Below are 26,569 nucleotides of genomic sequence, written 5' to 3'. Positions count from 1 at the left end.
TTTTTCTACAGAAATCCGCTCCTGCCCTCCTGCTTAGTTGTAGATGGGGTGAGAACCACAAAAGTCACAGGAAGTGTGTCAGGGATACAAGGCTGGTCACAGTCAGAGGTGTGGGGTGAGTTAGGACACCCAAAGAATGACCAGAAGAGAGCCCAGGGAGGCAGAACCCCGTGCAAAAACGCCCAGGGGCCTGGCGCTCCTGGCCAACCTCACCCACCTCACTGAACCCAACCCCAGCAGTAGTGGGGTAAAGCAGCACCACTGCCTTTGAGGGTTCTGGCAATCTCTGAAACAGTTGACCTTTCCCTACACTTGGGTGGGGGGGGGGGGAGGCCTTCTCGATACACCGCCCCCCCCCATTCCGCTTCTCCTTCTCTTCTGCCCACTCTTCCAAAACAGGACAGAATTAGCCCACCCAAATCCCTAGGAGGGGCTGAGGCGGGGAGGAAGGTGGTCAGCAAAAGCCCTTAGTGAATCTTGTCACCAAACCCCAGACACCGTGCCACCCCATCACAACCTGACTCGGGATTCTTAGAATAAACCCAAAATTGGGTACCACTATTCTCCCTATTTTGCAATTGGAAAACAGAAGCTTACAAGGACACGAGGTTGGTTCGTGTAGAAGCTAAGTAAGGGTTGTGCCGGGTCCATCTGATTCAAAGCCCATTAAGCCAGGAGGAGGAGGAAACAACCAACCATGTGCTGGGACAGAGAAAGTGAGTTGAGAGACCCTCAGGTCTAGCACCGCTGGCTCCTGGAGGCTTAGTTGTTGTTTTATTTATGAGAGAGACAAAGAGAGAGAGGGAGGGAGGGAGGGAGGGAGGGAGGAGAGAATCCTAAGCAGGCTCCACACTGCTAGCGTGGACCCCCACGCAGGGCTCGAACTCACGAACTGTGAGATCATGACCTGAGCTGAGGTCAAGAGTCAGACACCTAACCAACTGAGCCACCCAGGCACGCCTGCTTAGTTGTTTTAATACACTGTGTTCAACTTGAATTGGGGTGGGGGGTGGCTACCAATACAACCCAGCAATTTATCAGGGAATTAGTAATCTGGCCAGGACCACAGAGAATTCGTTTAAAAATCAGAAACTGTATTCCCAGCATTAAGAAAATAGCTAAGTAGGGGCGCCTGGGTGGCTTGATCAGTTAAGCGTCCAACTTCGGCTCAGGTCATGATCTCTCGGTCTGTGAGTTCGAGCCCTTCGTCGGGCTCTGTGCTGACAGCTCAGAGCCTGGAGCCTGTTTCAGATTCTGTGTCTCCCTCTCTCTCTGCCCCTCCCCTGTCCATGCTCTGTCTCTCTCTGTCTCAAAAATAAATAAATAAACGTTAAAAAAAATTTTTTTTTTAAAAAGAAAATAGCTAAGTAATACTTCCAAATGTCAAGATGGACCATATAGGAGCTGTTAACATGAAGCCTACAGAAGAGTTTTTAATGGGAGGAGGAAAAAAAAAAAAATCAGAGGAACTGTACATCCACTATGACAAACTATATGCCTGTTGGAAAAATGGAGTCACTTTTGCTAAGCCCAAGTCACCAAACTAAGATTTCATACCTAACTTACAGTTTCAGCTCCCCCTGCCCCTGCCCCCCCCCCCAGTGGAACCTCAAACTAGTCAACTTGGAATTACCTGGTCAGCACTAGTGAAGTCAGCAGCATGATAGATCCCTGCTGTCCCCTAAAGGAAGGTGACCTTGCCACAATCTGCTTTTTGCTTTTGTAACTTCCCTGTTAGTGTCCCCTACGCCCTGCGTGCCCCCCCCCAACCCCTGAAAACCTCTCATTTTGTACAGCTCTTTGGAGCTCCGTTCTATCTGCCAGATGGGATGTTGCCCAATTCATGAATCATTGACTAAAGTCAATAAGATCTTATAAAATTTACTCCGTTGAACTTTGTTTTTTAACATGCCTCAAAGACTAGAAAGAAAGATTCCAAAATGTTCACGGCGCTTATGCCAGTCTGGTGAGATCGGAGATGGTTTCTTCTTTCTACACAAAACTTTCACAAAATTTTCAAAAACTTCTCCGAGGTCTGCATAACTGTTAATCGTTAATCGGGGTGGGGGCAGGGCGGGGCAGGAATCTAGCAAGGAAATAAAAGACTTCCACGTATAAAAAAAAAAATTCAAAATAACATTAAAAACAAAAGTAAACACAATGCAATTCAGCCCCCATCAGCATAAATGGACACACTTTGATGTGCTGACTGCGCCTGGGGGGCAGGCCACCTCTAGATAAACAACCCCACATTAAGAACAGAGGCACCAGTGTGGCAAGGCTGTTATCCATTTTCCCTAATGTTGGCAGCCAGCTGCACAGACACCAATGTAGGAAGTTGCTAGAGAGCAAACCAGAGATCTCCTAGGTAAAAACAGGCTTGCGGTCTGGGGAATTAAAAAAAAAAAAAAAAAAGCCCCTCCAGCCACTCACAAAAAACGAAAATCTGCTACTGCCAAAGACTGTCAAAAAGAAAGCATAGGTTTTTAACATCACTCGACCAAGTCAACAATTTATAAATTAAAAGCGACTCTCCAAAAAGGGGGGGGGGGGGGCAGGGGGTTCAGCATTTCAGTCGTCTTTGTTGTGGAGGAGTGTTCGTGTTGTTGGTATAACCTGAGGGTTCACACACCCTCCAGCTCTGTTTTCCTCCAGGCTTGCACAGGAAGCCCAAGGCCCGGAGGAAGTGCCCTCCCGCCCCACCTTTCCTCAGTGCTGGGGGAGTAGGGGGAGGGGGGGGTCAGGGACCCAGCCAGCTCCACCAGCCACCAGCCAAGACCAGGTCGGCTAGGCCTGCAGGGGGGCGGGCAGGGAGCTCTGCCTGCCAAGTGTGGGCTGGAAACACACAAAAAGCAGAAAGCAGACTTGAGGGGGAAGAAGAGACACCGAACGTAGTTGAACGAACGTATCGTTAGCATCAGGGGTCGAGACAGATGTGTGTGGATCACGGTGGCGTGGACTTCAGAGCAGCATTCACTAACCTGAAGACCTGGACAGGAAGCAAGTAGCGGACACGGAAAGAGGAGGTCACCGCACAGTGTTCAAGCCCGGATGTGCGCCTGCTTAGAGCTGCATTCTTCTCCCTGTGTGGGGCATCGCCTGCAGCAACCGTGTCCCTGAGGGCCCGGCACAGACTGTTTCATCCAGGACACCTCAGGAAACATGGAGACAGGACTCCATCACATTCCACATGTTCTAGACCAGCTCCCCTGCCCACAGATCTGAATGTTTCCCCTCTCACCCTTTCACCTAGCCCACCAATGCCCCCCAACCAGGAACCTTTTAATAGACCACTCGTACGTTTAACAAAACAACTTTAACACAACAACAAAAGACTTAAAGAACGTCCTAGAAAAAAAGTACGAACATTTAAGACTTGAAAGGCATTTGTTCCCCAAAGTTAAACAGGCCACACTGTTCAGTTCCTGACTACAAATCAATTCCAGGTGTGACACAAGTTCTTCTACGGTGGATAGGACACATGAAATTCTTTCCAATTTAACACTGTACTTCCTTAGGAACAACTGTTTTCCTCCCAAAATATCAAATTTACAATACTCAATTTCCAGGACGCCTGGGTGGCTCAATCAGTTGGGCGTCCGACTCTTGATTTCGGCTCAGGTCATGATCTCATGGTTTCATGAGTTCAAGCCCCGCAGAGGCTCTGTGGAGCCTGCTTGAGATTCTCCCCTCCCCCTTTCTCTGCCTCTCCCCGCCCCCCCATCTCAAAATGAATAAGCTTAAAAAAAAAAAAAAAAAAACCCTCAATTTCCAAGTCCCACTCTGAGAACCACCTCCCCATCACCAAGTTTCCCGAGACTCTAAGCCAGGATTTAAGAGAAATAACTCGTGGACAGGCCTGGGGAGATTTGCATTGCTGATTAGGGGGAAATGGAGTACTGGCCCAGGCTATTAAACATGGGTTAGATCTACTGTAACCCTCCCAAGAGGCCTTGAGGTCGGAAGTCAAATCCCATTGTTCAGATACATAAACCAATGCAAAGGTCACAGAGGTAGCATGTGAACATGAGGCCTGGCCAGCTCCAAAATCATGCCCTTTCCATGCATTCCAAATGGCTTCTAAAGCCCAGGAGAAAAATCCGTTGCCAACTAGCTGTGTGACTTTAAGAAAGGATATCACCTCGGTGGGTGCCATTTTCTTACCTCTTAATAGAAAAGGAAGGCCTCCTCTCTCCACCCATGAGTCTGCCTCCTCAGCAAGGGAGGAGAACAGCATCAGTGGGTCTGGAAGGAGAAAGCAGGAGTGCACGCGGAGTCCCCCTGTCACTCTGTCCTCACCTGGGGGCTAATGTTCTGCGCTCACCCTGCAGAGGGGGCTACTACCCCCAGCAGAGCACCAGAGGCCAGCCTTGGGAAGGCCCTCTGCCCATAAGAATAAGCCACATTCTGCACACCAGCATCCTCTGCCGTCAGCCATGAAGGCAAACTTTGGCCTCCACCTTCCTTACCCCAGTCTTCCTTCTCAACTAACTGATCCAGAACTCAGGCCGGGAAATGGGGTGGCACATGGTCCTCCGAGAATATACCAAGAGCTGTAAAATGAGAACATTTCTAAGACAGAAATTCTACTCCTTAAAAGAGAAGCCAGGACCCCTCCCTTCAAGGAATTTGTAACACAAAGGGCACACTTTCGCACAACTGGAAAACAGTTTCAGAAACGGACAAATGCAAACTGTTGACCAAGTGTACCTAACTTTCACCAAGTCAATGTTTCCCATATGAGGCAGGGAAACCACATTTTTGGAAAGCATAGACAGTATTTTACAAACATAAACACACCTCAGAAAGGCCCAGTGCTATCTACGGCCCAGGCAGAGGAAAGGTAGGCAGGGAGGTGTTCTCAGGAGCCTCTCGGTCAGGCAACAGGCTTCTGTCACTACACCCTGACCCTGGCCACGATTCTGAGCCACTCCCAGCCCAACTAGCTTCTCTCCCCCTTTCTCTTCCGTTCCCACTTCCTTAATTTTCATGTGAAGAGACAGGTCTCTTTGTCAACACCACCAACAAATAATATTTCCCTTTCTTTCTGCTCAGTAAATGGACCAACTTTTTAACGGTGGACAAATATTTGTTAGGCGCCTAAATATTAAGCAAATAGTTGTATGAGGCACTGGGATAGAACAGCAAGCAGAGCACAGGTTCTGCCCTTCGGGGTAGGACAGGGGTGGGACACAGAAAGCTGAGCTATTGAGAACGACAGGTGAGATGAAAGAGAGCACAGGAGGGGTGCGGGGTGGGGGGGGGGCTCAGTCTGTTGCTTAAGCGTCCAACTCTTGATTTCGGCTCGAGTCTTGACTGAGCCCCTTGTGGGGGTCCATGGTGAATGCAGCCAGCTTGGGATTCTCTCTCTCTCTGCCCCTCCTCCCCACTCCATCTCCCCCACCCCTGCCCCCTCACTCTTTCTCTCTTTCATAAGAAAAGAAAGCACAGGAAACACCTTGGGAAGGCCTCCTGGAAGAGTGAGCCCGAAGCTGGAGCTCAGGTACTTGTAAATTTTGTATAAAAGATAAAGTCATTCCTAGTTTGCATCCCCCAAACATGTTACCCACAGCTCGTAAAACGACAGAGAGAAGCGGCTAGAGCACCTGATGGAAGGATTTAGAAAACCAGACTACATAGCTCAAATCAGCTAATTTTAGACAGAGAAAATACTTGCTGTGCTAACGGGTATTTTTAGAAGTCTGTTTCAGTTAACCACTCTGAACATCTCAGAAGACAGAAAAAAGAAAGGAAGAAATTTCAAATTCACATAGCAAGCAAATGGTTTTCCTTCCTTTGTGCTCCAGCTCTTTCCTCCTAAACAGAAAATAAACAGCACTCTGTAACGAATTCCATTCTATGCCTAAACACTGAAGGTATTTGCTTAGCACTTAGGGAAGAAAGTTCACTACAGCTATCATTTCACGTTGCATTTCTTGAGGGGGGAGAAAAAAAGCACTGAACAATGTAAGAGTATGAGCAATAGGCAACAAATTAGCACAAAATGGTAAATTTTCCTTCCCTTCCCCAAATCACCCAACAGCTTAAACAACACTTCATAACCTGACAGCAATCCCAAGCCTACCCACTAGCCTCTTAAAGCCTCTGGCCCAGCCCAAGAGCAAACCAAATTCCAAAGTTTGGGATGGGAAGTTCCAGAAAGCTCAGCTTTCACTACACACAGTGGCACCTGCTTATTTTCTGCAAAAATACATCAGTCTTGGAGATCTGAACTGGACCACCCAATGCCCTGCCGCTCCCTTGTCAGATTTGTAACAAAGTCGGCCTTATTTTCTGAAAAAACCCATGAGGAGCCCAACAGACAGAATGCCCCCCATTCTTGGGTTCCTGCCAGTCAGTAAGTCTGCAAGGAAAACAAAACAGCTCACTTTGAAATGGTCACTGCTATTACTTTCAAACGGTGGTGCTATTCACATTTTTCCCATTCATTCGACAGAGATTAAATGAGTGCCCAGGACTGCGCAAGGTGCTTCGGGAAGATTCAAAGATAGACCCTGCCCTTGAAGAGCCCAGGGAAGGGGAAGAAGCAGGCGAAACGGCGCTGGCTGGTTTCTGGGGAATGGCTTCCCGCTCAGCAAATACTATGCGTGCTACTATGCGTCAGACGATAGGGCAGATGTGGTCCCTGCCCTCAGTGCACTCAATTCCAGCCCTCTGTAGGGAGTGAACGTTATTTATTTTGCAGAACCATTTCTCCATTGCAGACATGATGACCCTCTACCCCTCCATCCCTAAGCATGAATCTCTGAAGAAGGCCATTCTCCTACATAATCAAAACCACCTCCATCATACCTAAGAAAAATCGGTAAGAACTTCTTAATATCCCTTTCATAGTAAGAGTTCCCCATCTGTTCCAGAAATAATCTTTTACAGCCATTTTTTATCTACTCAAGGGGCTCATATTGGTATGTTATGTCTCTTTGGTCTTATTTTAAGAAAAACTGTTAAATCAACTTCTCTCCATATTCACTAAAATGTCAACATTCAAAGAGGAAGCACAAAAGGAGACAAAAAATAATGTTGCATTCTAGAACTTAGAATCTTCCTTTCCAGGTAACTAGAGTATCAGGTGTATCAAAAGTTCTAAATTGCTAGGTGTAAGGACAGCCAATTGCTGATTCACCCCAAGTTCCCAGCTGCCTGGAGAACCCCAACATCAGGAATCCCGAAGACGGAGAAGGTGACACACATCGTGACCGTCTCAGGCCTGCCCAGAGCGTCTGGTGACCAAGCTGTCTGCTGTCATTTTCCAGCCTACTTCCTTCCCTGCAGAACAGAGATTACAGGCCCGGCTCTCTCGTTCCTGTGGGAACTAATAGCCATAAGCCAGTTGTTTCCCGGGTGGACAGATCAATTTAGAGGAAAACACAGAAACTCTCCAGGAATTTTCAGGGAGACCATGCAACTACACCCAACCTGTGGGATTCCGTTCAACTGGCATTCGAAAAACCCAATACTGTGTGCATGAAGCACGGTTAGCTGTTGTGGGGGCAGGCAGAGCAAAGACCTGGCTTCTGTCCCGCAAAACACTGAACTGCTTCCAAAAGAAAGTTCTTAACTGCCAACTGTTATCAGCAACCTCCCATGACTTTTTAACTCATGTTGTCTGGACCAACAAAAAGTGATCTCTTAACATTTTTCTTTCCTTACTTTTCTTACTTTCTAAATCTCTTAATCGGCTTCTTGTCAGCAAAAAGATCATCACAGAAATACATGCCCTCAGAGTGTCCCTGTTTCGAGCCACCGGGGTAACTAACACACATGAAGCCCTTCACAGTGTCAGGCTGCCTACGGCCATCATCATTCCCACGACAGCGATTGGCAGCATTCTGTTTTAAGATTTTATTTTTCTGGGGCGCCTGGGTGGCTCAGTCAGTTAAGCGTCCGACTTTCAGCTCAGGTCACCATCTCGAGGTCTGTGAGTTCGAGCCCCGCGTCGGGCTCTGGGCTGATTGCTCAGAGCCTGGAGCCTGCTTCCGATTCTGTGTCTCCCTCTCTCTCTGCCCCTCCCCGGTTCATGCTCTGTCTCTCTCTCTGTCTCACAAATAAATAAACGTTAAAAAAAAATTTTTTTTAATTAAAAAAAAAAAGATTTTATTTTTCTAAGTAATCTCTACACCCAACGCAGGCTGGGACTCACAACCCCGAGATCAAGAGTTGCACGCTCTACCAACTGAGCCAGCCAGGTGCCCCCGCTTAGCAGTATTATTAAAGCCAGTGTTTAACGGTAACATTAGATTAAAACTGAACATTAAAGGGGCACCGGGGTGGCTCAGTCAGTTGAGCATCCAACTCTTGATTTTGGCTCAGGTCATGATCCCAGGGTCATGGGATTGAGCCCCGTGTCGGGCTCTGTGAGGAGTAAGGAGTCTGCTTAAGATTCATGCTCTCTCTCCCACTGCCCCTCCCCACCCCCAGATAAAAAATAAAAATAAAAACCTAACATAGGGGCGTCTGGGTGGCTCAGTCGGTTAAGTGTCCAACTTCAGCTCAGGTCATGATCTCACGGTCCGTGAGTTCGAGCCCCGCGTCGGGCTCCGGGCTGACAGCTCGGAGCCTGGAGCCTGCTTCAGATTCTGTGTCTCCCTCTCTCTCTCTGCCCCTCCCCCACTCATGCTCTGTCTCTGTCTCAAAAATAAACATTAAAAAAAAATTTTTTTTAATCTAACATAAAAATTAATGTTTATCAATGGGGCAACCTGACTGAGGGCTTTCAAAGTCAACATCAGGAATGAACAAATTTCCTTCCTCACAAAAGCCAAATCAACCAGATTTAATTTTAACATCTACCTTGTGTCTGACACTTACACCTACATTAACCCATCAAATCATCGCCACCACCTTTTGAGATCATTACATTTACTTCACGTGTGAGACAACAGAGACGCACTAAGATTAGCCTCAAATTTTATACAATGGTTGAGAAAGAGGCTGACATCTAGATCCATGCTAAACTTTCCACTGTACTTCATTGCTTTTGTAACTGTAGAGGATACTTTAGCTCGCAAAATACCATAACCACCAGAGAGCACTGTGTCTTTTAATTCTGGGCCTCTGATTTTTTTAGGGAGAGGGGATAGTTCTAATATTTTCTTTTTTTTTTTTTTAAGTTTATTTATTTTGTTAGAGTGAGACAAAGATCATGAGTGGGAGAGGGGCAGAGAGCGAGAGGGAGAGAGAGAATCCCAAGAAGGCTCTGTGCTGTCATCACAGAGCCCAACGCAGGGCTGGAACTCACAAACCGTGAGATCGTGACCTGAACCGTCAAGAGTCGAACGCTTTAACCAACTGAGCCACCCAGGTGTCCCTGTAATATCTTCAGTGGACATTTATTTACTATTAAAACTGACTTGGTGACCACTACTAAACTGGGGCAGACATGATGTATAGAGAACTGAAATAATTAGCAGTAACCTTCAGTAAAATTTAATTTGTTAATACCAGTAGTAGAAATCCTTACTTCTTTTTTTTTTCTATTTTTTAAATTTTTTTTTTTATTTATTTTTGAGACAGAGAGAGACACAGCATGAGCAGGGCAGGGGCAGAGAGAGAGGGAGACACAGAATCCGAAGTAGGCTCCAGGCTCCGAGCTGTCAGCACAGAGCCCGACACGGGGCTCGAACCCACAAACCGTGAGATCACCACCTGAGCTGAAGTCGGATGCTCAACTGACAGAGCCACCCAGGCGCCCCAACCCTTATTTCTTAAACTAAAAAAGCATCACTGAGAACGAGAAATTGATGGTATACCATCACACAGAATAAGCTCACATCCCTGAATGGAATTCCGTTACTCTCCAAAACCCATATTTAGTCGCTCAATAAGATATGGCTCAAGTTTAGGAAAAGCACTGTTCTTGTCTTTCCATCAGTCAGCATGCACCACACCTTTACTACAGTCTCTTATCCTCATCCCTTTATCGAAGTACATTTTTAGAAACTTAACTATGCTTTGAGAATGTGCTTGTTCCTTTCGCCTATTGATTCAACAGACGTTAAGTAACACACAGCCTCTGTTACATACATTAACCATGGCTCCTGCCTTAAAAATTTAGTCCTCCAAATGGCCGCAAGGGCTGAAAGGGGAAAAAAGATGAGAGAGTGGGAAATCAGGAGGAGGAGGGTCCACATCATATCTGTGCTCCAAATCTAACACTTTCGTAATTACTGCTTCTAGCACCAGGCACTTTTTCCAAGAAAGTGGCCCCTCTGGTTTCTATTTAAAACTTTTGAGTTTTATAACAGGAGACAATAGCTAAACAGTGTTAACATATAATAACTAAAATTTATTGAATGCTTGACACTATTCTAAGCACTTTCCAGGATAGATCCAAAGACCACACATACACGTACCTCTCAAACCCTTCGTTACTAGAACCTGTACTCCCAGCCAGGCAGATCAGAACTCACCACTTCCTCCCGAAAACACCATGCCAGGGGCATCAAGGAAGTTCCACCTCAACAAAGGGACAAGTTCTGGCCTCCAACTGGAGTATCAAGATCCCTTACACATGGAAACAACATGCAGCTACATTACAGGTTAAATAACTGAATTATTTCCTCCTTTCCCCTAACACCTGCACACATACACAGACTCCTTTCACGCTTGTACTCTTTTCTCCTTAGTACCTATCACTACTTAATGTATCATATATTTCAGGCAATTATCTTGTTTATTACTGCCTTCTGAGCTCCCTGTGGACAGGGTATTCTTTTCTCTGTTTTGGTGTCCAGTACCAAGGGCAAGGCCTGGCATGCAGGTGATGCTCCACAAACACTGCTGAATGAAAGAAACAGGTTTTGGTGGGTACACCATCAATGGAGGTAGCCTGTTATGCATCAAGTCAATCACATAATTTTACCTAAAGAACGCTATTATTAATGAGAAAACCAAGTTGAGCTTGTTTGTCACGGCTACAATTCCAGTGCATCGTGGAGCCAGAATCTGAACCCAATGCCTACCACTGGAGGGCTCTTCCCTTGTACAGAAAGCCTTCTGATTGCCCCAGATTTAGAAACAAACCCCGAGAACACACATTCTCAAGTACAGGGTTGCTGCAGTATATTCTGTTGACTTCAATGGGTTGGTTTGTTGTTGTTGTTGTTTAAGATTTTATTTTTAAGCTCTACCCCCAAAAGGAGCTCAAACTCACAACCCCGAGATCAACAGTCCCGGGTTCCAACGACAGGTGCCCCCTGTTGACTTTAACATTTAACAAATGCAAAATAAAGCTCCTTGTGCACCCATGGAGAAGACAGGAAGTTGACGGGGTAAGGCCAGGTGACTGCCTCCCAAATCCTCCACATTCAAGAGACCAGACAGGAGGCAGGAAAAGGACAGTGGTATACCCTGACAAGCCCTTCTCCAAATACATCCTCCAAAGCAGAAGGGGTGGCTAGGCTGGATGAAAGCAAACCAACAGGGAATCAGCTTGCTCAAAATATCCCCAGCAGTTATCCTGAAACAGACTGCCTGAAAGGAAGAGATTTTCCAGAAACTTCTCCATTTTTTCCCTAACTTCCAAGTATTGTGCATTGAGCATGTATTATCTTAGTCACCAGGGAAAACATATTTTAAAGACGTTTCCCTGCATTTAAAATATAAAATAAATGACAGTATCATAGCCTATTTAAAAAAAAAAAAAAAAGAAAGAAATGATTTGTGACCTACTCCTTAAAGGTCAAGAAATCAGATTAATGACCAAGTAGAAACTTACTTAAGAAACATGAATTGTATCTGTCCCTAACAGTACCTAGCCAGGTTTAGGCAACAGTTTCCTTATAATACAAGCCAACATAGACTCAGTATTCATACCCTTAAACACAATAAGATAGCTCTTTAATAATTTCCTTTTAAATGCCTGTTACAACAGCTTCTAAATGTAACTGTGAATGATAATGGAATTAGCAAGGGGAAAGAAGTATTGCTTTTAGTGTAATTATTTTCTAGTGTCCCTTTTGTAGGGAAAAAAAAACAATTTGTTTACAGGAGCATTGTTAATAATACCTAATTCTTAGCGTTTTTCATTCCTTTTTTTAAAGTTTATTTGAGAGAGAAAGCGAGCGTGATGACAGAGGGGCACAGAGAGTGGGAGAGAGAGAATCCCAAGCAGGCTCCACAGAGCCCCACAAAGGGCTCAGTCTCATGAACCGTGAGATCATGACCTGAGCCAAAGTCAGGCGCTTAACCAACTGAGCCACCCAGGTGCCCTAGCATTGATTTTTCTATACTTCCTTTCAAAATTTGCTCTATTCTGAATAAGTGCTTTTCCATATGGAAAAGTGACAGGGAAATTTACTTATGAAATTCACAAACAAATCAAATCAAAATAAAGTACTCCACAAAAACTGATGCCTCCCTGATCCAGAAGTGAACTTCAAGTGGGCGTAGGACATGACCTGGGAATTCAGCACAAGAGCTAGGGACCCAGTTTTTCTAAGCCTGTCCAGTTTGCGTGGACTTCTTCATTACTAAGAGAGTGACCACAGTTGGGGTTTCGCTTAAGAGGAACTAATCTTATCAGGAAATTACTTTGTATTTCAAGCTGTTCCAAAAATATCACATCCTTGCCTCCCTTCACCTCCCTACCTCCTCCCTCACCTCCTCCTCCTCCCTGATAAAGAATTTATTTAACAGATGAAGACCGCCTCTGAGAATGAGCTCTCCCTAAAAACACTGACAGCATATAAAGTGTGTTTTGAAACTAGACTGTCCAAGCTCATGATCAATGACCCATCAGACTTTCATGTTTCCCTTCCGTCATTTGTTCTTAGCAAATCAATTTTCAACTAATTATATATGGCTTCTGTGCTACAGACTGAATGTCTGCATCCTCCTGATACTTTTATGTTGAAGTGCTAATCCCCAGTGGGATGGTATTAGGAGGTGAGGTTGTGGGACTTGATCAGGTTCCTGAGGGATTAGTGCCCTCAGAAAAGACTCCAGAGAGCTCCTCCGCCCCTGTGAGCACCAGGGAGGACACAGCAAAATACTGCTGTGAAGCAGGAAGCAGGCCCTCACCAGACACCCAATGTGCACGGCCCTCGTCTTGGCCTTCTAAGCCGCTAGAACTGTGAGACATAAAATCCTGGGGTTTATATGCCACCCAGTCTACGCTATGTTGTTACAGGACACTGTAAACATGTTTCGTCTCGGGTTTGTATTCTTGTGTCCTCCACTGACTGCCCCGTCAGTTCCTGAAGGAACTAGCAGTGTGTCTGGCCTTGTATTGCCCCCGGGAAACAGGAGAGCCGTCAGGTAAGTCTGCCTCTTCCTCATCCTGGTGGCTCCTCACAAAAGTGCACAGCTCCTGTGGCACCATGAGGACTTCTTTCTTCCATGACGAATTTTCAGGCTATAAACAAGTCTTACTCTTCTACTGACACTGTCTTTTTTAAGAGTGCATCTGTGGGCATCAAATGTCAGCTATGTACTGATTTGACTACTTTAAACCGGGTTCCAGACATTTCACTGCCACCCCCCAAATACTACCTAAATAGTGCCACCCACACTTACTACCACAGATGAGCACACTATGCGATGGGACACTCGGCAAAAAGCAAATGCATCTCTCCCAACCTCCCTCGGGATTATCAACGCCTCGGGGCACACGTTTACCTTTCTCCAGGGCAGAGCTCAATTTCTGGGACACAGGAGATGCTCCAGGAATGACAGGTGGGAGGATCAGAAGGAAGGTACAGTAGGCGGAGACCTCGCTGAGCATCTGGTTCGTCCCTCACACATACTCGGGATAGTGGCAGAAGCTAAAGCTACTGGAACCAGTGCTCAGTCTGGTGGAGAATTCAGATGCCGTGTCCCACTCTCTTTTCTTCCAAAGTGATTTTACTCTTAATTAATTTCTCTCTGTGTGTGCGTGTGTGTGTGTTTAAATATACATAACATAGAATTTAAAATTTTAGGGGCCCCTGGCTGGCTCAGTGAGTAGTGCATGTGACTCTTGATCTCGAGATTATAAATTTGAGTCCCATGCTGGGTGTAGAGATTACTTAAAAGTAAGTCTTAGGGGCGCCTGGGTGGCTCAGGCGGTTAAGCCTTGGACTCTTGGTTTTGGCTCTGGTCATGATCTCACAGTTCGTTGAGTTTAAGCCCCGAGTCAGGCTCTGCGCTGAGAGCATGAAGCCTGCTAGGGATTCTCTCTCTACCTCTCTCTCTGCCCCTCCCCTGCATGAATGTGTGGGCTCTCTCTCTCTCTCTCTCTCTCAAGATAAACATTTTAGGGGCGCCTGGGTGGCTCAATCGGTTAAGCGGCCGACTTCGGCTCAGGTCATGATCTCGCGGTCCGTGAGTTCAAGCCCCACGTCGGGCTCTGTGCTCACAGCTCAGAGCCTGGAGCCTGTTTCAGATTCTGTGTCTCCCTCTCTCTGACCCTCCCCCGTTCATGCTCTGTCTCTCTCTGTCTCAAAAATAAATAAATGTTAAAAACAATATTTAGGAAAAAAAAAAGATCAACATTTTAAAAAGATAAAAAAAATACTTTATAAAAAAAGAATTTAACATTTTACCCATTTTCTTTTAATTTTAGGTAAGCTCTACACCCCATGTGGAGCTTGAACTCATGACCCCAAGATCAAGAGTTGCCAGCTCTACTGACTGAGCTAGCCAGGCACCCCACATTTTACCCATTTTTTAAAGTAAACTCCAAACCCGACATGGGGCTCAAACTGACCATGAGATCAAGAGTCACAGGCTCTACTACGCCAGCCAGACGCCCCTCATTTTACTGATTTTTAAGTGTACAGTTCAGGGGCATTAAATACAGTTTCACACAGCTCTGCAACATACCAACACCCATCTCCAGGCTGCTTTCACCTTCCCGAACTGAAACTCTGTATCTGTTGTATCTCCCTATTTTCCTCTCCCCCAGCCTCTGGCAAACACCATTCTACTTTATCTCTATAAATTTCACTACATTAGGTATCTCATGTAAGTGGAATCCTGTAACATTTGTCTTTTTGTGCCTTAGCTTAAGGTCTCCACCGTTCATCCACATTAGAGCATGTGTCAACTTTAGACAACTACTTTGTTGACAGCCTGGAATGGTCCGTAAATTAAGGGACCAATATCATGAAGTCCCAGATTTTCCAAAGGGCAGACAGGCCCATTTCTCTGATCGCTTTTTGCTCAAGCGAGCCTTCAGCCTGTTTTTTCTGGTCTCTGGGCTAAAAGACACAGGCTTGTGTAAACAACATTCACTGCACAAATTCAGGGCCACTCAGCATTTCCTTACCACCAGAAGATAAGAGCGTTAAAGGTTCTTTATCTTTCATTTCAACTACTTTGGGAGATCTGGCAAATGGAAAAAGGAAAGCAGGAAATCACAAGCAATTTGGGAATCTTCTCTGCGCTAAAAATTAGTAACATCTCTTTTTTAAAGTTATTTAGATATAACTCACGTAACCATAAAATTCACCCACGTGAAGCACACAAGTCAGTGGTTTTAGTATACTCACAATGTATACAACCATTCCCAAGATCTAAATTTACAATATTCACAGACCCAGAAATCCTATCCCCATTAGTACTTGGACCCCACTCCTTCCCATTATGCCATCTCGAAGTTAGTATCTCGTCAACAGTCTTCCATTCCAGGGGCACCTGGCTGGCTCAGTCAGTGGAGTGTGGGACTCTCAATCTCAGGGTTGTGGGTTCTAGCCCCACGTTGGATGTAGAGACTACTTTAAAATAAAATCTTTAAAAAAGTCTTACATTCCTTCTACATCTTCCAAAGTACTTAGCAAGTACTTAAAAGTCCGGTACGTACCTGTCCATCACCATCAGATGCATATACACCTATGCCACAAATAACCTCAAAAATAATTCTGTCTAGTAAACACTACATTCAGAAATTTTGTAAGTAGGCATATCCCAAGATCTCCTCCTCCGACAATGAGATTCCAGTTAAAAAGAGAAAAATTGGGGGGGTGTGCACCTGGGTGGCTCAGTTGGTTAAGCTTCTGACTTTGGCTCAGGTCATGATCTCAGGGTTCATGAGTTTGAGCCCCGTGTCGGGCCCTGTGCTGACAGCTCAGAGCCTGGAGTCTGCTTCCGATCCTGTTGTCTCCCTCTCTCTCTCTCTCTGCCCCTTCCCCACTCATGCTGTGTGTGTGTCTCTCTCTCTCTTGAAAGTAAAAATCTTTTTTTTTAATTTTTTAATTTTTTTAAAAATGGAAGAAGTTTTTAAGCTAGATGTATGTTCCTAAAACAGCACCATGTTCTGTTTTTTGTTTTTGTTTTCTACAATTAAATAATTTTAGAAGACATAACAATGGCTAAAACAAGCATTTCAGGAGTGGACTCCTCTCCATAGCATCCAGGACTCTCTTCTCAGTTCCTTGCCTCGCCACCACCCCAGGAAACTAGATCCGGCCAGCTGTTCCATGAAGATTCGGCCTCATTCCCTCCAAAAACAACACATACAGACCACTGAATACTTCATTTGATAACGTGCGTTTTGTTTTTTTGTTTTTTTTTTTTTAATTTTGATACCGTATCCTCTTAAATGAAGCCGTTTCGAAGAAATGGGATATCGCAGGGCACCTGGGTGGCTCTGTTGTTAAACACCTGACTTCAGCTCAGGTCATGATCTCACAGTTCGTGAGTTTGAGCCCCACATGGGGTGAGCATGAGCCCCACTTTGAGTGAGCTCGTGCCCCACTTCGGGTTAAAACAAAAACAAAAACACGAGCCCTGCTTTCTCTCTTTCTGACCCTTGTGGGATTCTCTCTCTCTCTCTCTCTCTCTGCCTCTCGCTCACTTGAGCGCTCTCTCTCTCTCAAAAAAGGAAAAAAAAGAAATGGGACATCATAAGATTTTAAGGTAAACTATTTGGTCACAGAAATACTAAATACGAAATAAAATACCTGTGGGCCTTATGTAGATCTGAACACCTCTACAGATTTATACCAGTGTTGCTCAGAGGGAAGCATGTGCTTTGTGCACAAACTACTTTATTAAACAGTGAACCGTCATGAACCTGTAGGTCATCCTTGGGCAGGGGCCGTGCTAATCTTCTCTGCATCATTCCAATTTTAGTGTATGCGCTGAAGTGAATGTGTCCACAAACCATCTGTGAATTAAGCATCTCCCCTTGCTCTCACTTCACTCTGGAGCAGATTTCTCCTGGGACGGGTATCGGTGTCATTAGCTCTTAAGACAAGTAAGTCATGGCACATAAGTAGTTTTGTTTTGTCTTTTGAATAGCATCCATGGAAGTTAATGCAAAAACAAAGATGCACATGACTGAAATCATTTACTTGGAAATGAGAGAAGGGAACCTTGGTGAATTAGTTTCAGATGGAAGATAGTTTTAATTAAAAATTGGACTAGTGGTGGGGCACCTGGGTGGCTCAGTTGGTTAAGTGTCCAACTCTTAATTTTGGCTCAGGTCATGATCTCACGGTTCATGGGTTTGAGCCCCGCATCAGGCTCTGTACTCATAGTACAGAGCCTGCCTAGGATTCTCTCTCTCTCTCTCTCTCTCTCTCTCTCTCTCTCTCTCGCTTTTTGCCCCTCCCTGATTCTCGCACACGCACGCTCTCTCTCTCAAAATAAAATGTTTAAAAAAAAAAATTAGACTAGTGCCTAGATGATTATGCCAAGGTAGAAAATACTCCTCCTAGAGCTACTAAAGTGATTTTAGCGGGAGTCAGAATTGAGAGAACGGAGGGAAAATGGGCAATCTGACACTGGAGCGATAATATCCTTCTCCAACATGAATTTGCTCTTGGATCCAGAGGAGGTCCACTAACAACTGCCCTCTACCAACCTGGTGATCCTGGAGGGTGAACCGGAGTTAGGACCCGGTTAGGTCATCCTCAGTCATCACTCCACAGACATGCTTCTGGTTGAGTACTGAAGACACCAAGACTTTAAAGAGAATTTGGGGCCCCTGGGTGGCTCAGTCGGTTAAGTATTCAACTCTTTGATTTTGGCTCAGGTCATGATCTCACGGTCATGGGTTGGAGCCTGCATCTGGCTCTGCACTGACAGCATGGAGTCTGCTTGGGATTTTCTCTCTCCCCCCCCTCTCTGCTCCTCCCCCGTGTGTGCATTCTCTCTCAAAAAAAAAAAAAAAAAAAAAAAGTCTGAGCACCTACCATGAAGCAAGCACTGTGCTACAGCATACACAGAAAGGTGGAGAAAGTTTAAAAACAATGCCTTTAAAGAAGTCACAGATCTGGTTGTACAAAGCAAAACAAAAATATGTCATCATTCAGAAAATTATGCTATTCAAGAAACCTTAAGATTACACTATTTATTCTGCCATTAGAACCTCAGCTAATTTGGAGTCACGATGCCACTCCTCTTCATCCCTATTCAAAAAGGATATTGCTGATACACTGAAAAGCATGATAATCTAATGTCTAACCACCAACTAGTCTGTTGTAAATCTCAAGCTGCTGCCTTAGATCTTCCAATATTTCAAAATAAGAACGTTTGGGGGTGCCTGGCTGGCTCAGTCAGTGCTATGTGCAACTCCAAGTCATATAGTTTACAGGACTAAAAATAAATACTCAGAGCAGGGACTTTCCAAGAAGTGCGATTTACTGTAAGCAAATACGTGTAAGAATCCATAGGAAGCACCCAAAATGGCAAATCACTTTGGTGAAAGTTTAGTGTAACTGCTTCTGTAAGGTACAGGAAGAGGCAGGACCCCTAAACCTCCCTAGTAAACATCTCCTGGGGTGCAAAGGCAATTTTATTTTAGCCACAGAAGACAACGCATTAGCCAACTATTGATTAAATATTTGAATCTGATCTTCTCTGTCAGCTCAGAACTCAGCACATTATGGGAGTCATGAGATTGGGACACTGAGGCACTGCTTCAGCCTGGCTCGGAGGCTCTGCTTCCTCTTCTCCTTGGGGAGGATCAAATTTGCTCATCACGCTGGCGAAACGACAGCTGGGAGGGTGGGCCAGATCAAAGTTAACATCCAGGGGCTCAAAGAATAGGATGAATCCAAGATGAACTAAAGGCACATGTAAGGTCTACACTTGTGATCCCTCCACTCCCCCTCAAAAAAGACAGAAGTATATTATTATCTTTGTAACAAGAGAGGAGTAAATGGTCCCACTCTACTTCGTGCTCATCAAAAAACGCCTAATTTGGGGGATGCCTTATTTAAAGAGCAATAGTGGAAAGAGGACCAATTGACAGACGATGGTAACAAAGGCTCTGAAAACTCCACAGGAGGAGTAAGCACTGGGGAGGTTCAGCATGGGAAAAGGAAACCAGGGAGATATGAAGCCCACTCTGCAAAAGCAAAGCCCACTCTGTGAAAGCTACACAAGGAGACAGTTTGGCTTGTTTTACCAAAAAGCTTTTCCGATCTTCCAAAAACGGCTGCCTGGGAAACTGGCAAGCTCTCTGTTCTGGAAGTGTTTAAGCAGGGACATCATGACCACTTTGGAAACCAGACACATTTAATACCGCTCTCTTGCCTAGCCAGGTGTCAACATTTCCATCTTCTGACTCTCCTGGGATCTGTGTCCTAGAGGGGAGCTCAAGACCCATTTTCCTTACTGATTCTAACCTGCAGCATGGGGAGGGAAAGTACATTAGAATAAATAGAGGCATTTTTAAAAATCCAAATAGCAGGGCGCTTGGGTGGCTTAGTCAATTAATAGTCCAACTCTTGATTTCAGCTCAGGTCACTGTCCCCTGGTTTGTGAGTTTGAGCCCCACATCACGCAGATTCTCTCCTCTCTCTGCCCCTCCCCAGCTCACATGCTCTCTCTCTCAAAATAAATAAACAAAAATCCAAGTGACTGCTGTGACCCCAGAACACCCATCAAAGCTTCCAGGTAGGCCCAGCCACTGTATTTCCACGAGTTTTATGAGCAATTCTGACAACCATCCCGGGTGAACCCCACCACTCTAGAGTTCCAGCCAGGAGCCCCAGTCCACTTCCACAGCTACAACCAGTTTTGTGTTCATTTTCTCCAGCCCAGATCTCCCTCCTGACCCTCAGTTCTACATGGCCAACATCCTACTGCAATGCCATACCCGCTGCCCAAAGAACCTTTCCAAAGTGGGAAATATCTCAAAGGTTGCAGGGCCAGACATTCAGGAAGTGCCTCCGTGACCTGCTCCAGGTTTGAGGACCAAATTTATGCCTGCCATCAAACACAAACACCTGTTGGGAGCCCAGATTCCATCCCTTAGCCCAAACTCTAGTGCCCATCTGCCTGAGGTCCAGCCACTTTCCAAGGTACAGGTCTCATTCCTTCTACACAAAGCCTGGTACCAGAGCAGCCACAGCACATCATCAGGAGTTTTCCTCTGCACTCTCTATGTCATGGTCAGCCATATGCATTTCCTACCTTCGGTACCTCACACAGGACTCTTAAAACTGGACTGATTTCTCATGTACTGTTTAATACTCCTAAAAGGACCTACAAACAACCCCACGAATAAAACAAATATGGGCTTCATTTATTTTTTAAGTTATTTATTGAGAGAGAGAGAGAGAAAGAACGAGCGGGGGTGTGGCAGAGAAAGGGGGAGAAAGAATCCTAAGCAGGCTCCACGCTCAGAACAGAGCCCGATGTGGGGCTCGATGCTACAATCCTGAGATCCCGACCTGAGCCAGAACTAAGAGTCAGCCCCTTAACCCACTGAGCCACCCAGGCACCCCGGATTTCATTTACTGTTGATTAATGATAAATCACATGTGGATGAATCACATGACATTGCATTGGGCAAAAGCTGTCAGCTATAGAAAGAGACTATACTCCAGGGGCGCCTGGGTGGCGCAGTCGGTTAAACGTCCGACTTCAGCCAGGTCACGATCTCGCGGTCCGTGAGTTCGAGCCCCAGGTCGGGCTCTGGGCTGATGGCTCAGAGGCTGGAGCCTGTTTCCGATTCTGTGTCTCCCTCTCTCTCTGCCCCTCCCCTGTTCATGCTCTGTCTCTCTCTGTCCCAAAAATAAATAAACGTTGAAAGAAAAAAAAAATTTTTTTAAAAAGAAAGAGACTATACTCCAGATTTCATTTATATGAAGCACACAGCCTGCTTCAGATCCTCTGTTCCCCTCTCCTTCTGCCCCTTCCCCACTTGCGTTCACGCTCTTAAAAAATAAAGAAATAAACTTTAAACTAAAAGTACAGTGGTTCTAGCGGAGAGGTGAAAATATTACTGATTAGGAATGGATACAAAAGTGCTCGCTTCAGCAGCACATAGACTGGGGGGGGGGGGGGCTGGAATGGACACAAAAGAACCTTCTGGGGTACCAGAAACATACTCTATTTTGAGCGGGAAATAGCTGGTAGTTGGGAGGGGCAAGAGGGGAGGGAAACTGAGGGGAAGAGACACACATTTAGCTGTACAATTAAGGTTTATACATTTTACTTTATACTAGTCATACCTCGATTTTCAAAATTCAAACACCTACACAAATAAAGATGAGGATTCTGTGTCTGAAGATAAACCACACTCCATTCTTAACCTCAGGAACAAAATATCTTTTGTTTTGGGTTTTTGTTGTTGTTTTTTGTTTTGTTTTGTTTTTTTGGTAAAAGATGACAGAAGGCTAGTAACAAAAAGTTTTACTTAATAAAACAACACAGCTAAAGAACACAAACTTTCAAAATGGCAATATTTAAAAACAAAATTTTTTTAATGTTTATTTTTGAGAGAGAGAGCACAAAGAGGGGAAGGGCAGAGAGAGGGAGAGAGAGAGAGGATCCGAAGCAGGCTGCAGGCTCTGAGCTGTCAGCACAGAGCCCGACGTGGGGCTCGAATCTACAAACCGTGAGATCATGACCTGAGCCTAAGTCAGACGCTTAACTCACTGAGCCACCCAGGTGCCTCAATAAACATTTTTTAAAAAGGATAAATTCATCTGTAATACACCGTCCTGTAAATGGTGGGTAACAATACCTATCTCACAGGGTTGCTGTGATAGTTGACTGAGGAGATCACAAAATAAAGCACTTAATACAGTACCTATTCATCAATAGGGTCCATACTCATCACCCTTGATTTGCCATAATTATCTGTCCATCTCCTTCAATCCCTTTCAGCCCATCCCTCAAAAATTCTCAGCCCAGCAGGCATTCAGTATCAAATAAACTCAGAGGCTTTCTCCGAGCAGGCAAACCATCAACAACTCCCACCTGATTCCGCAAGAAAATACAAGGCTGTTGAGGCTGTGCTTCTGACACCAGTGTCTATACAAAACCTCGGGGCTTACCAAGGTGTACTGGAGGTCAGGTAAATATGGTATATGTACCGGAGGCGGTCTCACTTAAAACCTCGAAGAAAACATAGGTGTTTTTAAGCAGACGTTAAGAAGGCTGCGACGTTCGCCAAAGCAGCACAAAGCACTGCTGAGAAGTCTTCGGCGCCCAGCCGCGGGCACTGAAGTGTGGTTCGCTGGCCTTCATTCTCCCTGACCCACCCCACGTCCTCTCCTGCTCTCCCCACCTTCATTTCAGGAACAGTTTTCACAGCTCGGGCACCAGGAATTTAGAATATTCCTGCTCTCTACCTTATAAAACTCTAATCAAGGTACTCCTGGCTTCTTAAAGCAATTTTAACTGATGATGGCTTGGGCTGTTTCCTTGAATTGTCAACACCACTCTGTCTGGCTTACTAACCCAGTAAAACAAAATATTTATTTTCAGCAAGTCGACACGCAAAAATCGAAACAACAGGAAACTACAGTTAAGAGAAACAAAATACCACAGTAAGATTAACAAACGATATGCACTTTTAAGGATGCTCTTAAGAAGTCGCCATTGTATGAAAGTGTATTTTGGACACAACCATATGCATGCCACAACGAATGGTAACTTTATTTAAATAATTAGTCAATCAAGGGGAACAAATGAAACTCTAAGAGAAACTGAAAAATCAAACTGTCCTTTTTAGGATTAACCTGCAGGAACCTCCGGCTGTTTCTACCCAGAATAAAATTCATATGCAAATTTTTTTCATTTACAAAAGAAAAACAAGACAATTATAGGAGGAAAAAAAACCAACAACACAGAAGCCAAATGAGATTTATCCTATCACCCAGAGAGGTAAACCCTTTGGGGTTTTCTTTTTCCCCTCTCTATTCTTGCATTTAACCTATACATGCCTTTTTTTTTTTTTTTTTAATGTTTATTTTATTCTTGAGAGACAGAGAGTGACAGAGCACAAGCTGGGGAGGTGAAGAGTGAGAGGGGTACACAGAATCCAAAGCAGGCTCCAGGCTCTAAGCTGTCAGCACAGAGCCCGACACGGGGCTCGAACTCACAAACCGTGACCTGAGCCGAAGTCAGATGTTCAACCAACTGAGCCACCCAGGCACCTGTATACATACCATTTTTAAAATCTTTTCCAATTAAAAAATGTCGTGAAGATCTGTGTATTGAATACTTTAACAACTGTTAATGTTTGTTGGTCAAAAGGTACAAAGTTTCGGTTCTGCGAGATGAGATTAAAGAGTTAACGCACAGGCAGGATAGGATGACTATAGTTAATATCATACTGACCCCAGGAAATATGCTACAACAGATTTCAGGTTGCTGGTATCACAAAAATAATGGTTAACTATGAAGAAATGACACATTAATTAGCTTGACGGCGATAATTCACTGTGTATATCAAGTCATGATGTTGTAGGTCTTAAATACGTAACAATTTTTATTTAAATGAAAATATATATAATATTTTGACATTTGAGTATTACTAGGGACTAGGCCATGACTATGCTTTTTACATGCATGACCTTCTTTGACATTCAAAACAACCTCAAGAAAGCCGCGATGACAATGATCAGTTAAGAAACTTGCCCGCACAACAATGTGAATACACTTAATGTCACTTAATTATACACTTAAAAAGTGTTAAAATGGTAAAAGTTATGTTATGTATATTTTACCGTAATTTTTAAAAGAGAGAAAGAGACTCGCCCAAGGTCACACAGCTCTAAGGGGCAGCACCAGAGTCAGAATTCACAGTCTGGCTCTAGAACCTGAAGTTCTAGACACTGTAGCCTACAAATATTTTTTTTCCGATATAAATATTTTCAAATTGTTGAATGTCTATATATTGGACAGGTTTGATGTTGGACCTTTACTCTGTTTCCAAATTTCCCACTATTAAAAACAATGCTTTGATGAGCCACCTTAGAACAGATTTTTCATACATCCTTGGGTTTTGGGGGTTTGATTTTGTGGTTTTTGTTTTGTTTGTTTTTTAATTTAAGGGTACGCTTTTAGAGGTAGAACTGGTAGGTCAGAGCAGAAAGCAAACAATTTAAATAACCAGGTGGATGAGCCATCAACCAGAGCTCATTTTGATCAGCTTACAAGGAAGCCTAATACAGTAAGTAGATGATTTGCAACAAGTAACTGTAATTCAATGGCTCTAAGTCTCAGGGTAAGAATGGGGGGGGGGGGGGGGGGCAGACAACATGCCCATGTGGCTCAGTTGGTTAGGTGTCCCACTTCGGCCAGGTCATGATCTCGTGGTTCATGAGTTCAAGTCCCGCGTCGGGCTCTGTGCTGACAGCTCAGAGCCTGAAGCCTGCTTCAGATTCTGTGTCTCCCTCTCTCTCTGCCCCTCTCTGCTCATGCGCGTGAGCTTGCTCGCGCACGTGCTCTCTCTCTCTCTCTCTCTCTCTCTCAAAAATAAATAAACATTGTAAAAAAAAAATCAATAAACATTAAAAAAAATATTTTTAAAAAAGGAGAATCACTAGAAATTCAGAGAGTCACAAAGGAGGCTGTCCATGACTAAAGAAATGCTGCTATTGAAGAACACATTAACTGCCCATGAAATGTCCCTTGGAGTCCCCACCCTGACAGCTGTTCAGACTCGTGGGACCCCACCTCCACAGGGGTTCCCATTTGTTCTCTACTTTGACCACCACCTGCTTTAAAGTTCTTAGTTCAAACTAGCAGGACAGTGAAGAATATGTAAGAGGCCCTAAGATTAATCAGTCGACATTAAATCCGCATAAATGCAAAGCTCACCCCTCACCCCCTCTCCTACAATGGCAAGGAGACCTTTCATGTTGTATTCCGGCATAAAGTTTCTGTCAATAATGACTCATCATAGAACTTGTAACCAAGATCCATGAGAAGTAGCTCTCTTACGGATTCCTGCCAGAAGGAAATAAATGTTTGGAGAAACAACTAAACCATAATAGCAAATGGTTTTAGGATCTTACTGAAAAGAAGAGTTACATAAAAGTTCCTTTAAGAGACGTGGGGAAAACATGAAGAAACTGATATTATCAGCCTAAAGCCAGTCCAACAGGTCTCTTGGAAACCACAAACTAAACCTAGGCAGCTTGAGGAAGACTATAAGAAAACCTAACCGAACCCCCCACCCCCCCCTTTGCCCAAAGGGAGCACTCCCCAGGTTATTCCAAAAAGATGCCATCAGGATTTATGCCATTCTTCATTCCCTTCTACTTGATCACTTTGAGACAGAAAGAGGACTGAAGAAGTTTTCAGTACAGCATAGACACTAAAGTTAATAATACTGCAGCATTTATTTGAAAGTGGCTCAGAGAGGAGCAGTTAAGGTAGTTAAGTTCTCCTGACAAGAAAAAAAAACAAGGTACTGCCATTTGATGATCATTTTGCAACATATACAAATAATGAATCGTAAATTACCAGTCTACAACTGAAACTTACACACATCAGTTACACCTCAAATATGTTTTTTAGTTTAAAAAGACAGTTTCAAATAAATTATAGAAAATTTAAACACCACAAAAAAATGTTATTATCTACTCAAAAGTCTCCCCTGCCCCACCAAGCCATTCTTCCTGTACCTTCAGGTGAGCACAGATAACCAAAGAAATACAGTTTAGGAATTTCTTTTTTATAGTCTTTCTTTGCGATTTTAGGTGAAGATATGCAACCATATATCCAGTTAAGTGGAATTTTACACAAATCACTGAAGTTACCAACCATTAACACATAATAAATATTATCTTCTGTATTCCAACTTGTCCCCAAACCACAAGTTTCCACAGGTCCATTACAGTTTCAAGAAAATATTAGCATACAAGTTAAAAAGAAATAATTAAATCCTCAAGCTTCCCAACTCAAAGATGGAACTGAAGTACTAACCCAATGAACATGAAGATACACATTCCCTTCCCTGTGACTAAGCGATTCCACTCCTGGGGATGACAACCTACAGAAAAGTTTCGCATACACGTGAAAGGAGGCACGTAAAGAAGTGTACTGCAATGTCATTTGTAATAGAGAAAAATGGGAGGAAATAGTAATTAAATGTACATCAACAGGAAAATGGACACACTGTAGTGTATAGCAATTAAAGAGAATGAACTAGAGTAGCAAGAATCTCAAAAACAAAGCTAACAATAGACGTTGAGCTACAGAAGAAAATATGCAATAGGACACTACAGCCAGAAGTTTAAAAAAAAAAAAAAACGTAAAGTAACACTCAACTATTGATGATTAATATTTACATAGACACCAGTAATTAAAGTATTAAATACATGGACAGCAATGATAAACAACTGGAGAGAAAGGGAGGGGGAGAAAACATGGAGCT

The 26,569-nt window shown here is 44.2% G+C and overlaps 1 protein-coding gene and 1 non-coding gene across 2 annotated transcripts in view; both read right to left on the bottom strand.

Moving 5' to 3' along the window:
- Nucleotides 1-26,569, bottom strand: part of RASSF3 (Ras association domain family member 3) — a 73,511-nt gene that overhangs the window by 22,024 nt on the left and 24,918 nt on the right. The window lies entirely within an intron of this gene.
- LOC115519553 lies at nucleotides 16,991-17,094 on the bottom strand. The gene has a single exon (XR_003970559.1). It is a non-coding gene; the product is annotated as a U6 spliceosomal RNA (small nuclear RNA).

This window comes from Lynx canadensis, chromosome B4 (assembly GCF_007474595.2).
Source record: "Lynx canadensis isolate LIC74 chromosome B4, mLynCan4.pri.v2, whole genome shotgun sequence".
Classification (NCBI taxonomy): Eukaryota; Metazoa; Chordata; class Mammalia; order Carnivora; family Felidae; genus Lynx; species Lynx canadensis.
This window is presented reverse-complemented; position numbering and strand designations above follow the sequence as displayed.